This window comes from Neopsephotus bourkii, unplaced genomic scaffold, assembly GCF_033783945.1.
Source record: "Neopsephotus bourkii isolate Nb327-2 ecotype Australia unplaced genomic scaffold, CSIRO-AGI_Nbou_v1 NB_1021, whole genome shotgun sequence".
Lineage (NCBI taxonomy): Eukaryota > Metazoa > Chordata > Aves > Psittaciformes > Psittacidae > Neopsephotus > Neopsephotus bourkii.
This window is the reverse complement of record NW_026901510.1, coordinates 195,093-208,844: the sequence shown is the minus strand read 5'-3', so window position 1 is coordinate 208,844 and position 13,752 is coordinate 195,093. Positions and strand designations below refer to the sequence as shown.

Genomic DNA, 13,752 nt, shown 5'->3' with positions numbered 1-13,752 from the left:
TGCCAGAATTCACATGTTCCCAAGTTATCTCAGTCAGTTTGGGCATATTCTACAGAATGTAGCCATTTCTATATTTTATTCCTGCTGTTCTGGGGAGATACCTTTTATTTTCCACAAAGTTGGCTTTTCTGATACATTCACAATCTGCTGTATGTGGCTTCCCTACTGCATTCCAAATAATTGTTTATTGTTTAATATTTTTGATGGCCTGTCATGGTTTAACAATAAAATTAATTCTATCCCAGCTGAAACAAGGACATGTGCACAGGTTGCCATCATCCTAGAGCATGAGATAATGGATGCAGCTTGTGGAATACTGTATTATATATTCAGGAAATAAATCACACCCCAAGTTCCTTAATGTAAATTTCACAGGGAGGCATGCGTGGCCTGTATCTTTTGTACAAACATAGGCAAGATCTGAAAATATTCTTACCAAAAAGGAAAAAAGTTTTGGGGGAGGTTAAATTAGTTATTAGCTTCCTGAAAAGGCTTGCATGAATTGTCTGAGCTATGATATGCAACCCAGCAAACACCTTGCTTTACACGTAAGATTAAGATCCTCAAGAGCATATTCTATTCTGAGAGAGAGAGCAAGAAAGAAAATAACCTTTCAGTATCCCTTAAGCCTTATCCAAACAAGAGTCAGGATTTTTTGTCTGAGTGACTAATGACTGTAGGTGCCTTGAGACTCCATAAAGAGGTCGTATTTCCATGGTTTAAGATGTTGCCTGAAAATAGCAGCCTTGCTGGTGCCTTAAGTTAGCCAACAATACAGAGGCACTCCAGTTCAGTAGACTTTTCGCTTACATCAACTTCTGGTGCAATCTACTGATGATACTGTGTATCACATAGCCTACAACCTTGGTGTTTCGGAGATGACTCCATGTTTTATTGCCTGCACAGGACCAAAATATCTGTCTTAGTTGTTTGAATCAAAATTGCTGTAATCCGTTTTGTCAGATAGGGAAATTTCAGAGACTCTCAAGACTGAGAGCTTCTCTACTTCCAAACCCCAGCTGGGAAAAGCAGAAAATGAAGTGCTTTGCCCCTTTAGATGTCAAAGATAACCTTGAAGCTATAAAATGATCACATGCTATAGAGACCTCAAGCAGACAGGCTAAAGCAAAAACAACCAAGGTGCTAATTTCAGCAATTGATCTCCAGCCCAGTGTTCACTTCAAAGGATACTCATGATCATTAGAGTGTTAACATTTCCAAACAACTAGCATAAAAAGAAATATCCTCTACAGGGTCAAATGACTTGAAGGGAATGTAATTCATTCTGACTGATATACCAGGGAACATATGTTAAAAATAAAACTCTGTGCAGCATATGAACTGTTACAATTAAAATAATGGAAGCCCACCCTCTGGGGTAAAAATCAATCTGCTTTTACCAATGATAGAAAACAGCAGTACAGCACTTGGAAACAGAAAATTGACATTCCTCCAACGCATTTTGAAAGGCACCTCAGACCACCTTCAAGAGGGAATCCCTTGCCCACAAAGAAATGTCTCTGCAGTGTGCTCATCTTGTTGTGCTTTGTAGTTTTGTTTGCAGCAGGAAGGCTGTAGGTGGCTCAGGACACCACTGAGAATGGATAATTTTACTACAGATACTCCCAGATTGCCTGCAATAGCCAGGAGCACAGGGAATGGGAGACATTTAGTGTTGCAACTGGAAATGTTTGCAGCATAAAACTTATGTACATTGGCCAGCGTAGCATGATCTCTTGCCTCCTTTCTAGCTGTAGAATTAGGATACCATGTGCTATAACTGAAACAAAGGGAAACACAACGTTGTCTCCAGTCAGAGTTCGCATGTCCTGAGCAGTGTTGCGTCATTAAACATAGCACCTAAGTGTGAATTACCCACTCATACTCTAACTAACCATATACCTTATTTTGTTCATCATGGACACATATACCTGACATGGCAGAGAAAGGAGCCTGGGAACACAGCAAGAATGTTATCCACTGATAGATATAACTTGTCCACCACTTTTACCCAGACTGCTCTTCTGCAGCTGAACTTTTCATGCTGGAGAGTCTGTGGAGTGAGATCACAGAGTGAAGACTGGGCTGGATTCCTGTGAAACCCCACTAAAAAGGGCATATTCACACTTGTCTGGGAGGACCACTATCAAACCCACTAACTATTCATCACCCAAAACTCTTGCCTTGAGCCAGGTCATGCTTTCAGTTCTCAGCTCTCAGGGAACCAAAAACCTGCCAGGCCTATGACGCGTATCTGAGCTCTCTGTTCAACTGCTGTGTTAATTGTAAGGTGCTCATATGCAGCAGCAAACCACAGGCTCGCTTGCAAGACATCTCAGCTGTGTAAATTACTTTCCAGCTGTCCACTGCCAATTCCCTGCTAACATGAAATAACTGCCGGGTGAGCACTCAGCCCACTCCAGAAGAAAATGGAATTGTTGCAAATCAACAGGCAACTGAAGTAACCATGTTCTCTCAACTATGGATGAAAGCACACTCACAAACCACCATGTCTCAGATTTCCACAAAAAAAGGTGGAAAATCCCAGCCAACAGTTTTAGTCTCTGCAGTGTTCCCTGCCTTGGGATGGAGATGTAGGAACCAAACCTCTCCTGCTTCTGGGAATTTCATGTTGACTGCTACTAATGAACAAATGGCCTGTACTCAGTCTGTTCCTGGACCTGAGTGAATTCGGTTACAGCTTATTCTATATGCTAACTCTGGAACACCAACACCTGATGATGAGATACATGATCCCAAGCCATAGATTAGGCATGAAGATAAGCATGCAGAGAAGCTTTAAGCAAATACATGTATACAGTAGTCAGGACTTCATTAAGGTGATGGGAAATACTTGGACAAATATCACTAACTGGCATAACTCATACAACTGCCACGGTATCTCTGGTTCATTTATCCTGTCCTGGGTAATGCACACAGAGCAAAAAGACTTTTTCTGACTGACAAAACAAATTCCACACAACAGGCCCACCATGTGAAATTACTGCTGTCTTTATCTTTTTAAGATTAGTCAGTCAGAACTTTTTTATCTTGGTAGCCCAAACCCTTTTGTAACATGGCAGCATTCAGTCTGAACTTTCCTTTCTGCCTTAGAATGCATTTGCTCTGCCCAACCTTCTATCCCACGATATCTGAGTATTTCTTTTAAAGGATGTCCAGGCCTTCAGGTCAGCCTTGAATTTCTGAACAGGGTTTTTTAAATATTTTTATTTTTCATTTCATGGAATGTCTTAAATTGTATCCAGCATCATTACATATAATATCTCATTGCTGACTGGCATCATCTGCAGACTGACAGCTCCAAGCTGGCTGGTTAGTACAAGCTCTAATTGGCTCCAGTCCCAGGAAGGTTGGAAGATACTATGAAACTAATGACCTGTGGGTTCCATCACAAATATCCACAGCTGAAAGCCCTTCACAGGCCACCTATAAAAGGCCTTGTGGTTCTCCAGTGCCCAAAAAAAATCTGCACATTGGGAACTCCTGTTCTGGAAATAAATGATGCCTGATTTCCACAAAAGGCTTTCCATGTTAACCTGGTTCTCATAGTCCTGTCTTAGCTGCAATGTCATGTCTACATGGATCTCTCTTTCCTCGCCACTTCCTCTAAATGCAATGCCATCATAGGGTGCTGTGTCTCTTCCTCATAACATGACTCAGACTTCATATACTAATGTAAAAACAGTGATTGCTTCTGTGTAAGTTTCAGGTAGATGTTGGCAGTTGGATCTCTAGTCATTCACTTATGAAGGACTCTACCTGACATTTGAATTCTGATATGGCCTGTGCTCCATGAAAGGTTAAGATAGGAAAGTTTCTCTTGCTCACCTTTGAGCTGCAGTGCTCAGTTACACACAAGTACTTACTAGGCTTTCCTCTGTCTGGACATGCCCTCAATGTTTAAACAACAAAGTTAAACCTGGCTATATTAGAAATGTTCACTTTCAGCTGAAAATGAACATATCTGAACTCAAGGCACTTGTCCTTCTCCACTCTCCTCATTCTTCTCCTCTCCTTTTCTCCCTTCTTCCCTCCCCCTCATCAGCATTTTTGCAGTTTATATCATACTCAAGTCTGGCATTTCAACAATGCACTTGGAAGTTGCTCCTAGAGGCTAAACTTTATTCTCCCATATGATTTATTTTTTTTTTTTTGTTCCAGTCTTGAACAGGCATTTCTTGGAAGGGCAAGTACTCACAGAACTATAGCACACAGCAATCTTACTACATGTCCAGATGGTATGTAAATATTAATATTCACACAGCACTGGAGACTACAAGATAGTCAGAGGCTATATAACTATGTAACTCAGTTTATAATGAGTATGACAGTTACAGGACCAAATTTTATCATTCTTCCAGGCCTGATTCTTTGGAATCTCCTTTTATTTTACTTTTTTTTTCCTCCTTTTTTTATGAGGCATTAATCATTTGGAACCTGATCCAAAAAGCTCTACAGTTAATGCAAGTCTTCCTCTGATTGCAGCAGATTTTGGTGGAGATGATACAGTGAGACATTTATGAGTCTTTTGAAGTGAAAGTGTTTCTCAGGCACATACATGTGCTTTAGGTGTTTATTGTTACAGTATGTTCTGAAGCTGTCTCTATCTTATACTGGTGGAAGACTGGATTGAAACAGGTCTTATTCGAAGTCAATATTTCATCATCAGGTTATTCATGGTACACACAAGAAAGCAATTCGTAAGACAATATCTAAATAACCCACATTTCACAACAATCTATTGTTTCTTCGTCTATCCATATACACTCTGTGCCGTGGGGGGTGAGGCTTCACAATACAACACCTACCATGCCCCAGCAGCTTATTCCCCACATCCTCTGCTTCTTCTCCTTGCTCATTGGCTACCCACCAGAACAAGCCAGCTCATGTTCTGGACAAAATCACAGTAGGTAATGCTTGAGCTGCAAATAGTTTGTAAAGTCATGGGAATTACATTTGTAAATACATAACTTAAAAACTTACATTATAGTGCTACAATATGGATTGTGAAGGCTTTCTCCTATCTCCTTAGACAACTTTGTACGTATCCATTTTAAGATGAATTCCGAAATGTTACAATTGACTGCAACTTAACATGTGCTTTTTGCATTCATCTTGAAAAGGTAAGCCAACGTATCACTCGTTCACATGAGCTTTCACATATAGCAGCCTCCCATTGATCCCTGAAACTAAATACACAAAGCAGGCTGAACTGAATTAGAGCTTTGATGTTGAATGAACTAAAAAAATAGTTTGTTGTTACTGATTTCTACTGCTACATTTTATTTTCATGTAAACTGCTGTGATTCAGTTTCATAATAACTGACCATTCAAAGATAAAGGAAAGGAGTGATCTGAATTACCTTCATCCCCTCGCCTATGCCTTCTGCCTGTGCTGCAATCAGTAATGGACAGAAGGTGGCCAGGGGTTGCATGCTCTCTGCTGCTCTCTCAGGAGTGCATGAAGCTGCAGAAACATTTTCAATTAAACCTCTGGAGAAGCCCTAGCTGGTCTTCATGTAGGTAAATTCAACACTATAGTGAATTTCTACTGGAGTGTCTGTAGTTGCATGTTCCTCTGAAAAATACTATGTCTTCATTTTTAAAAAGATCTTTATTCTTTTCAAAAAATGAAGTTCCATGCGTGGAAATGGATGCTCTGCATTCTCCAAAAAATTATGCTGCCATAGATACCTAATGGGTCACAACATGTTATCAGGTCATTTCTACTAACCTCTATGAAAGAGTAATTGAAGTCAGTCAATGCCAACAGCTGTAGAACAAACTCTAATTTTACTGAGAGATTTCATGTTCAAACTCACTGTAAATGACAAGAGGGTTACAGCCTTGCATTTGGAAAAGAAGTCGTGTCTTTCCAGCATGTAAGGTCAGTCCCAGCTCCCAAGTGAAGCAGCAGGACATACGGCAACAAATGAGAATGAGATCTGGACAAAGGGGTATCAAAGGTCATTTTCACCAACTACTCAAGAAATGGAAAAATGCAATACCTCCCAGAATATGCATTAAAGCAGAGTCAACCAACTCTTGTTGTTTCTTGATCTTGATTTCTCACATCAACTCATATTTACTAGGCATATTCAGTTAAGACGAAAACAGAGATTTGGCCATGGATCTGGAGAGCAGATCAAGAAATGTCGTAATACTCTTTTTGATGATTTCTTTAATATTCAGTGCAGCTGTTTGATGGGCCAGACAGGATGATGCAATGCCTTGCCCTAAGGAGGCTGAAGCAAGTACCGCCAGCATGCCTGCAGGAATGTTCTGTCCCTGCACATGCAAGATTGTCACAGTATAACTCAATGACATTCAAGTATGAAAGCAAAGGTTTTTAATTATATTATCTCTCAATCTGATACAACACAAACTTTTCTACAGCATTGTCTCTTATCTTACTCAGCCTTGTACTTTCAGATGTCCATAAATTTATTGGACCCTATTGGTTTTTAAAAACCTAACCATAGACCTTGTTTGACAGAAATAGATGAATTTCTAATCTGAGTGAAAGTGAATGTTAGAGCACCTTTTGAGCATTAGCTTTGGTGTGGCTAGGCATCTCATAACTTTTGTTTCTCCCATGTAGCTGATATCCCTGTGACTTAGATATCAGTCATGAGCTAGACACCATCATCACTGATCCTGTTTATGGGTTTAGAGCAAGTACATTTATTACTATACCAGTTGGCAGGAAATGCGAATGCATGGTAGGTGGAAACTGTGAGCAACATAAACATACACACTGTCAGCTCTGCTACCAAAGGAAAGCACTAAGACCATAGCTCCCATCTAAGCAATGTAAATGTGTGGAGGGCATAGCATAAAGCTGGCTCCCTGTGAGTGTGAAGGGGGGAGTGATAGCAAAAGAAAGCCTTCAAGAGGGGGATGCCATAGAGCTGATCCTGTCATCCAGGGAAGAGCTGGCCTTGAAGAGCACTCCCTGAGCTACCCAGGTAAAAGGCAGCAAAAACCCTGACAAAGGCTTTGAGGTATTGACAAGTCAGCTGAAACCCAAAAGATCCTGCTAGATACGAGCTTGCAGTGATTAGATTAAGTGTTCTCTTTCTGTAATTTCTTTGCCTACCTATTTTATAAACATTTGTAACTGTGTTGCCTATATTGGATGCTGTAAATACTTCTCCTGGCACTCTTCCCAAAATTCTCCTTTAATTTAAATCAGGCTAAGGTAGCTGGGTAAGATCAAAGTGTTTTCAATCAAAACTATGGTGAATTAAAAAACTCCAAGTAGTAAGAAACCATACCAAATATCCAGCTCCCCAACACAATACTTCAGGAGAGCCAGGGGGTAAAGGACCTGCCCTTACAGAAGCTACATGGGATAATTGAAGAGTTGGTACTATGGGGAAGGAGAAGCAATCCTGTGACCACAGACTTCTCTGACATACAGTGAGGTGGTGAGAAGCCACACTCCTTGCATTCAGCAAGGAGCCTCCAGGCAATACAAGAGATTTTTCTAAGGGTAAAAACATTGTTATTTTCTGTGCTTGCACGTAGCAGAAGGCATTAGACAACTTGACAGACCTGATAAGCTTTCTAACATTTTCAGAAGTATCACACACCTCTTTACTTGCAAAACCAACCCAGGATAATATAAGTGCAGCTGGAGAAAACCTGGGAAAGTTTTACGTGTGCAAAACCTGTGCTTTCATAGCCCAACCACAAAATGAAGCCACTGTTGTGTCAGAGTGGCATGATGCCCATTTTGGTTCCATGTTCTTTTTATTCAGGTTTTCAAATAAGGTTTTCAAGTTCAGAAACAATAGCTATTTGAACAGTTGTGTTTGATCTGTATTTTGGATTAATGTGGTCAGTTACCATCCTAGGGGACTTTCAGTATCAAAGGCAGCAAAATCCCTTGACCACAGCATTAGGTTTTGGTATGCTCTTATCTACTGTTGGATTCCCAAAACACAATCACAATGCAAACAACATTCATTGTTACTTATAACCTTCATTTTGCCTTAAGAACCAGCAGAGAATGAGGCTTTGTGCTAGGTGCCACACCAAGAGAACAGCAGACCAGCCTCACGGGAGCTTATGATTAATAGAGATCTAGCAGTGGGAAACCCACAAGCACTTGGATAGCACAACATACACAAAACACTAGTTCCTTGGCACTGGAAAGGGGGATTGACCAGAATGTTTAGTCAATGAAAAAAGGAGAAAGCTGTTGTAAAAAGAGGTAGACAAAGGGATAAGAGTCTAGTGACACTGAGCTGAAGAAACTGAACAAAAGGGAGTGGGAGGGTGGATGCAAACAGGCAACCAGCATGGGAGTCCAGGCCAAACTCTGGAGAGCCCCTGAGTGCCAGAGGTCCCGGGCTGGGTCTGGCTGCAATCTTTGGCCAGGTCCTCTGTGGGAAGCAGGGGTATGAGGCATTTGGGCAGGGTCTTCCTTGCACACTTCTGGGTTCAGAAGGTTGCTGGCAAGCTCTGTCCCTCCTTCAGCTCCGTGCAGCAGGCCGGGTTTTGGCTGCCTTTGCAGCTGCAGCTGTTCTTACCAGCTGGAATCAACCGTCCTGGCCCTGTTCCAGCTCAAAAGCAATTACATTCTTGCAAGTGGATATTGCAACTTCCTGTCCTAAACAATCATGTACTGTTCCTCTGCACTATTAACCAGCTGCTGCCTTCCACCCAGAAATGGCTGCAGGCACAGGGTGTAGCCCTCAGAGAAAGGTAGTGGTGTATCAAGTTAAGATCATTCCTGTATAGGTTCGCCTGAAGTTTGGGAAGGTCAGGGAGTGCTTCCTGCCTGCCTGCAGATAGCATTCAGCACTCCAGCACCAAGGAGTGATGAAGAATGGGGTAGACACTGCAAAAGGAGAGTGCTTTTTTCTGGGCCCTAATCTTCTATGGGATATCTTGCTCTAGGCCTAAACTTTGTAAAAGAAAGCATCTGCAAAACTGATGCATCAAAACTGATGCAAAAACTCCCTTACCTTTGCCAAGCATTTAAAACCAAAGCATGGCCCATAATACCTGGAAAAGACTTTTGTAAAACATCTTAGTGCAGGAAGTGCCGAACGCATCCAAATGATTAAAACAGATTACTGGTCCCAGCATATCATACATAGTTTCCTGCAGTTAGTCTTCTAAAAAGGTTCCCCTCTATCTCTAGCTTCTCTATAATGTGTACATGAGAAAAGAGCAGATAAACACAAGCCAGAGAAGAATCAGTGTCTGCCCAGGCTCAGCTCAATGCATATTATTCCCTTTTAACTTTGTTGTGTGAGTAGTGTGGATCTGAAGTCTTTTGTATTTCTGTAACTATTTCCACATTCAAGTTGTTCAGAGGCATTGATTAGTTAAGCTACTAGCCCCTGTGAAGAAGGTGTGCACACACTAATTGATATAAGTGCAGCACAGACAGGACCAAAGTCCCTTGGAAGACAAGCTAAACCTGTCTGGGAAGCTGGAAACCAGGCTCCCAAGTAAGAGGCCATGAGCATACTGTAAATGGTCAGGAGGATTCTGGGAATAGCAATTCCTAGATCCACACTAATTAGTTGGAACAGTTAAACTACTTATTTAACCTAAGAATAAGTGACTACACCTTTGGGGAGTGAGGGCTTTTAAACATTGCCAATACTTACCTCCTGAGTTCGTAGTGCCTAGGATTGCTAGCTATAATTACTGGCCCGGTGATGTATTTGTGAATTACCTCTATCCCCATGTTAATAGTACAAAGCAGCAAAGCAAGTCACCCAGAGTCACAATGGAATCTGCTCTGGAGTCCTATTGTAGGTTCGTCATACCTAGGGCAATACCTCATCATCTTGCCTTCACTCATGTATCAGGCTCTGCCGGCAAAATACTGCTGAAAACAAGGACATTTCACAGTAACAAACAATGTGTTTGGTTTTGGTGGAAACACCAAGTATTTCACTAACAGAACTGCCCCTTAACATGACTAAAAAACATGGTAGATGTTTTCTGAAGAAATTTTCAGTAATGCCATTTCCCATGCACTTTAGTAACACAATATGAAGCGATGTACTGACAAAAGGATCATTTGGGAAAAAGATTGATTTTTTTAATTTTTTTTTAACTTCCAGTCACATGATCTTTCCATCTAGTGTTTTAGATTTGTGATAGGCTCTGTCTTGGCTGACTGCCAGTCAGTCCTAAATATAGTGTAAGCCCAAATATTTAAATGTAAGTCTGAACAGATTTTTATTATTTTTTAACACATTCCCTTCAAGTGTTACAAATTTTTCTGCAGATGCAGCTATAGATAGATATTTCTTCTCCAAAGGAAGTATTACAACCCCTGGATTCCCAAGGTAATGCTACAGGAAAGTAAACACTAAGTAAAATTACATATGGTTTTGAGTGCCATAATTTATAAAAAATCTCAAAATATTGTACAGTACAGAAAAGCACATAGATAAATCATAGAAACATGTACATTAAGTACAGTATATTTTTTTGCCAGCTTATAACATATACACCTGCATAGGGGAGTGCGAGAAAGCAGTACATTCAACAAGATTTATTAGCTATGGTATCACAAATCTTTGTGTATCTGCATGTATCACTTGAATACTCTGCTTTGCACAACCATACACCATTACCCAGTTATCTCTCCTGTATGACTACCTGGGCAAAGCCAGTAGAGTAAGAGTGAAACAGGGGCCACTGAAAAGAAACTATAAACCACATCCCAAGTCAAATAGCTCTCTGTCCTAAGCCAGGGCTAAGGGAATACTGCTATGTAAAGACTGCTAATAATTGACCTAATACTGCTATGTAAAGGCTGCTAATAATTGACCTAAGCAAACTCAGCATCAACTTCACAGTCATCACTGAAACTTGGTTTGGGTTGGTTTTGTTTTTTGTTTTCTCTTTTAATTAGAAATTTTGGGGCTTTTAAAAAATTTAAGCATTGGGAAAATTAAAGCGAACCACAGATAATGTCCTTTACTTCCTCCAGTTGCTGTCTTCACACCCATACACCACTTCAAATATCTGACAATAGCACTCATACCCTGATTATCAATTCCTTCCAATCCTCCTCCAAACTGCTTTCTCACATAAATTATCCTGGTCTCATTGCCATTGCTTCAATAATGTTTCCCATCTTTATTACATGTTCACCCTTTTCTTGCCTTGAAGTTTTCTCAGAGCTTGGAGTGTGACATGTTCTACAATATAAATAAACGTCAATTTAAATTTGAAATAACCACCTCAGAAACAAAATCAATAAATAAATACTTAGTGTGAACACACAATGTGGAACAGGGAATTCCACAGGATTCCCTCTTAGTTTTACAAGTCTTATGAATCAAAGAAAAATATTTATCATGTTATCACAAAAATTAAGAGAATTGCCATAGATGTGAAAGGAATTCCTCCTTTTCTTACTGTCACTTGTGCCTTCCCTTTCCCTTGGGCTCCATAACAATGGTCAGGACTGTAATCTTTTTATGTGCTTTTTGCATTTGCATATCTATAGCACTATTATTGGATACATAATTATTATATGTTAGTATATATATTATATATACCACATATATTATTCTCTTGGGAATTTTGATTGTCTTCTTTAATTGCCCATTAGTAACAACAGATGATGTTAACAGTTTAGAGAAAACAAACAGACAATACCCATTAGTTTTTAAAGCTTCTCCCAGTTTCTCTTCAAAGTGTGGCCCATTTTACTGATAAGAGTCTGCTACAAGATACCAAGCATTCAACTGAGCAGAAAAGGATTTAATGGGACTGTGAACCTGCCTAATTTAGGCAGATGCTCCCTTCCTGTCTACTATTGCAGGACATTATATTTTCTCCCCTCAAAATCTGATAAGCAAAACAGAAGGTTTGGGATATGACATTTCCCAGGGTTATGCAGATAGGATACTTCTGCCTCATCATAAACTGGCAAAAACCATACAATAAGAAAAAGATTTTTATAACCATTGGTTTTACTTTGAGGTGTGAGTTCACTGCTTTTCAGCTTCAGGGAGGAGGGATTTTGCTCCACAGGAATTATTTTTCTGTCATTTTAAGGCCAAATATAAATGCTGGGTGCTCCATTCGTATTGCAACCCCCCATCACGTACAATTTCTCTATCACTGGCAGTGAAAACCAAGAATGCTTTTAATCCATTACTATTTACAGGGTAATGCCAAGTAAGTGTCACTTGTTGACCCAGTATCTTAATTCAGGTGCAGGAAAATGAAGCTCCACTCTACGCTGTTTTCCCCTTCACAGCCAGCTCACTGTATTTCTTCATGGCTTTGTTCTCTGTGATGAGATGCTTCTTTTTATCATTTCTAACCCTTCTAGATTTATCTATAACATGTGATATGGCTACACAGTTTGCAAACACACTGAAATTTTGATCTCTTCACCTGCAAGGTTTAGCATGAGAGAGGCTGATATTCTGTGCGTGGCCCATGCAGTCAAAGATTAACAGATGGCCGGACAGAGGCTTTACAGAATAATGTCCCTGAATAGATTGGGGAACCTTCCACAGAATCATAGAATAACTCAGGCTGAAAGGGCTCTCTGGAGGTCACCTAGTCCACCCATCTACTCCAAGCAGGGCCAATTTCAAATGTAGATCAGATTTCTCAGGGCGTTCCAATCTCAAAATGGGCTGATCTCTGACAGTGCGCAACAGTGACACTTCCCAGAACAATAACCATATATAGCAACTTTCCAGTAAATCAGCTACAGAATAAATAGGTTTAATTCCAGCCACTATATTTTCACGGTTGTGTACTTTCATGACAGACGATACTTTGCTATACATGCGTCTTCCCCTCGTAAGTACAGAAAATGGCCAATCGACTCAATTGGATAGTAGTTATGGATAATAAAAGGGTAAAAATTTTGGTGCCATGAAGTTACAAAAAAAGTCACAGATTACTATCTTATCTGCAACATGCCAAAGTTAGCCTTAGCCTGTACCACACCAGGGACATCCAACTAGCCTTTCCTCTTTGCATTTGTTTCAATGTCTAATAATACAGTATTAAGTAACCCGTAACCCAAAACAAAGCAAAAGCCTATTAGAAAACAAATGTATTTTACAATGTCTGCAGCACTTGAGACCTCAGGTACAGATAAGTGCCTTGTTTGATACAGCTGTGATTCCTTTGGGATGAGCCATTCTTGCATCTGGCAGTAACATGTCTTCAACAAAATCTAGAAGATTTCCACAACCATGAAGCATTTTAAGTTGCCTTCTTATAAATGACAATTCAAAAAGTTCCCACTCTAAAGAGCTTTTAGATTAGAAATGAACAGGGAAAATGCAGGACAAAAATTTTATTGACATCATCACAGCAGTAAGAGAGACTGACATATTTAGAAAAGATGTTCAAAGAAAACTCATTTTCTCACAAAACCATGCTCTCTTTTGGCCGATGGGCTGGGGTTTTTTTCTATTATTGCTGATGGATAGGAGAGGAGGAGACTTTGCATTGTCCAAAGAGAGGGGAAAATGCAACATTAAAGTTGATTTGATTTTCAGGTTTACAGCACTGCAGATTATACAGATTGATCTTCTAGTTCAAAAGAGTAAATTTCAAGAACAAAAAAAAAAAAAAAAGAAAAAAAAAAGAAAAAAGGGTTAAGAAATGTAGATATTTCTTTCTCCAGACTTTGTAAAAAGCTTGGAAGATATTTCTGCATGTGGGAAAATAAACCTAGAAGAAATTTAAGCCAGGGTGATAATTTGAAAGAAC

General features: G+C 39.9%; 1 protein-coding gene across 1 annotated transcript in view; it reads right to left on the bottom strand.

The window, feature by feature from the left end:
• The window catches only part of LOC133215974 (synembryn-A-like), a 305,748-nt gene that overhangs the window by 98,084 nt on the left and 193,912 nt on the right, over positions 1 to 13,752 (bottom strand). The window lies entirely within an intron of this gene.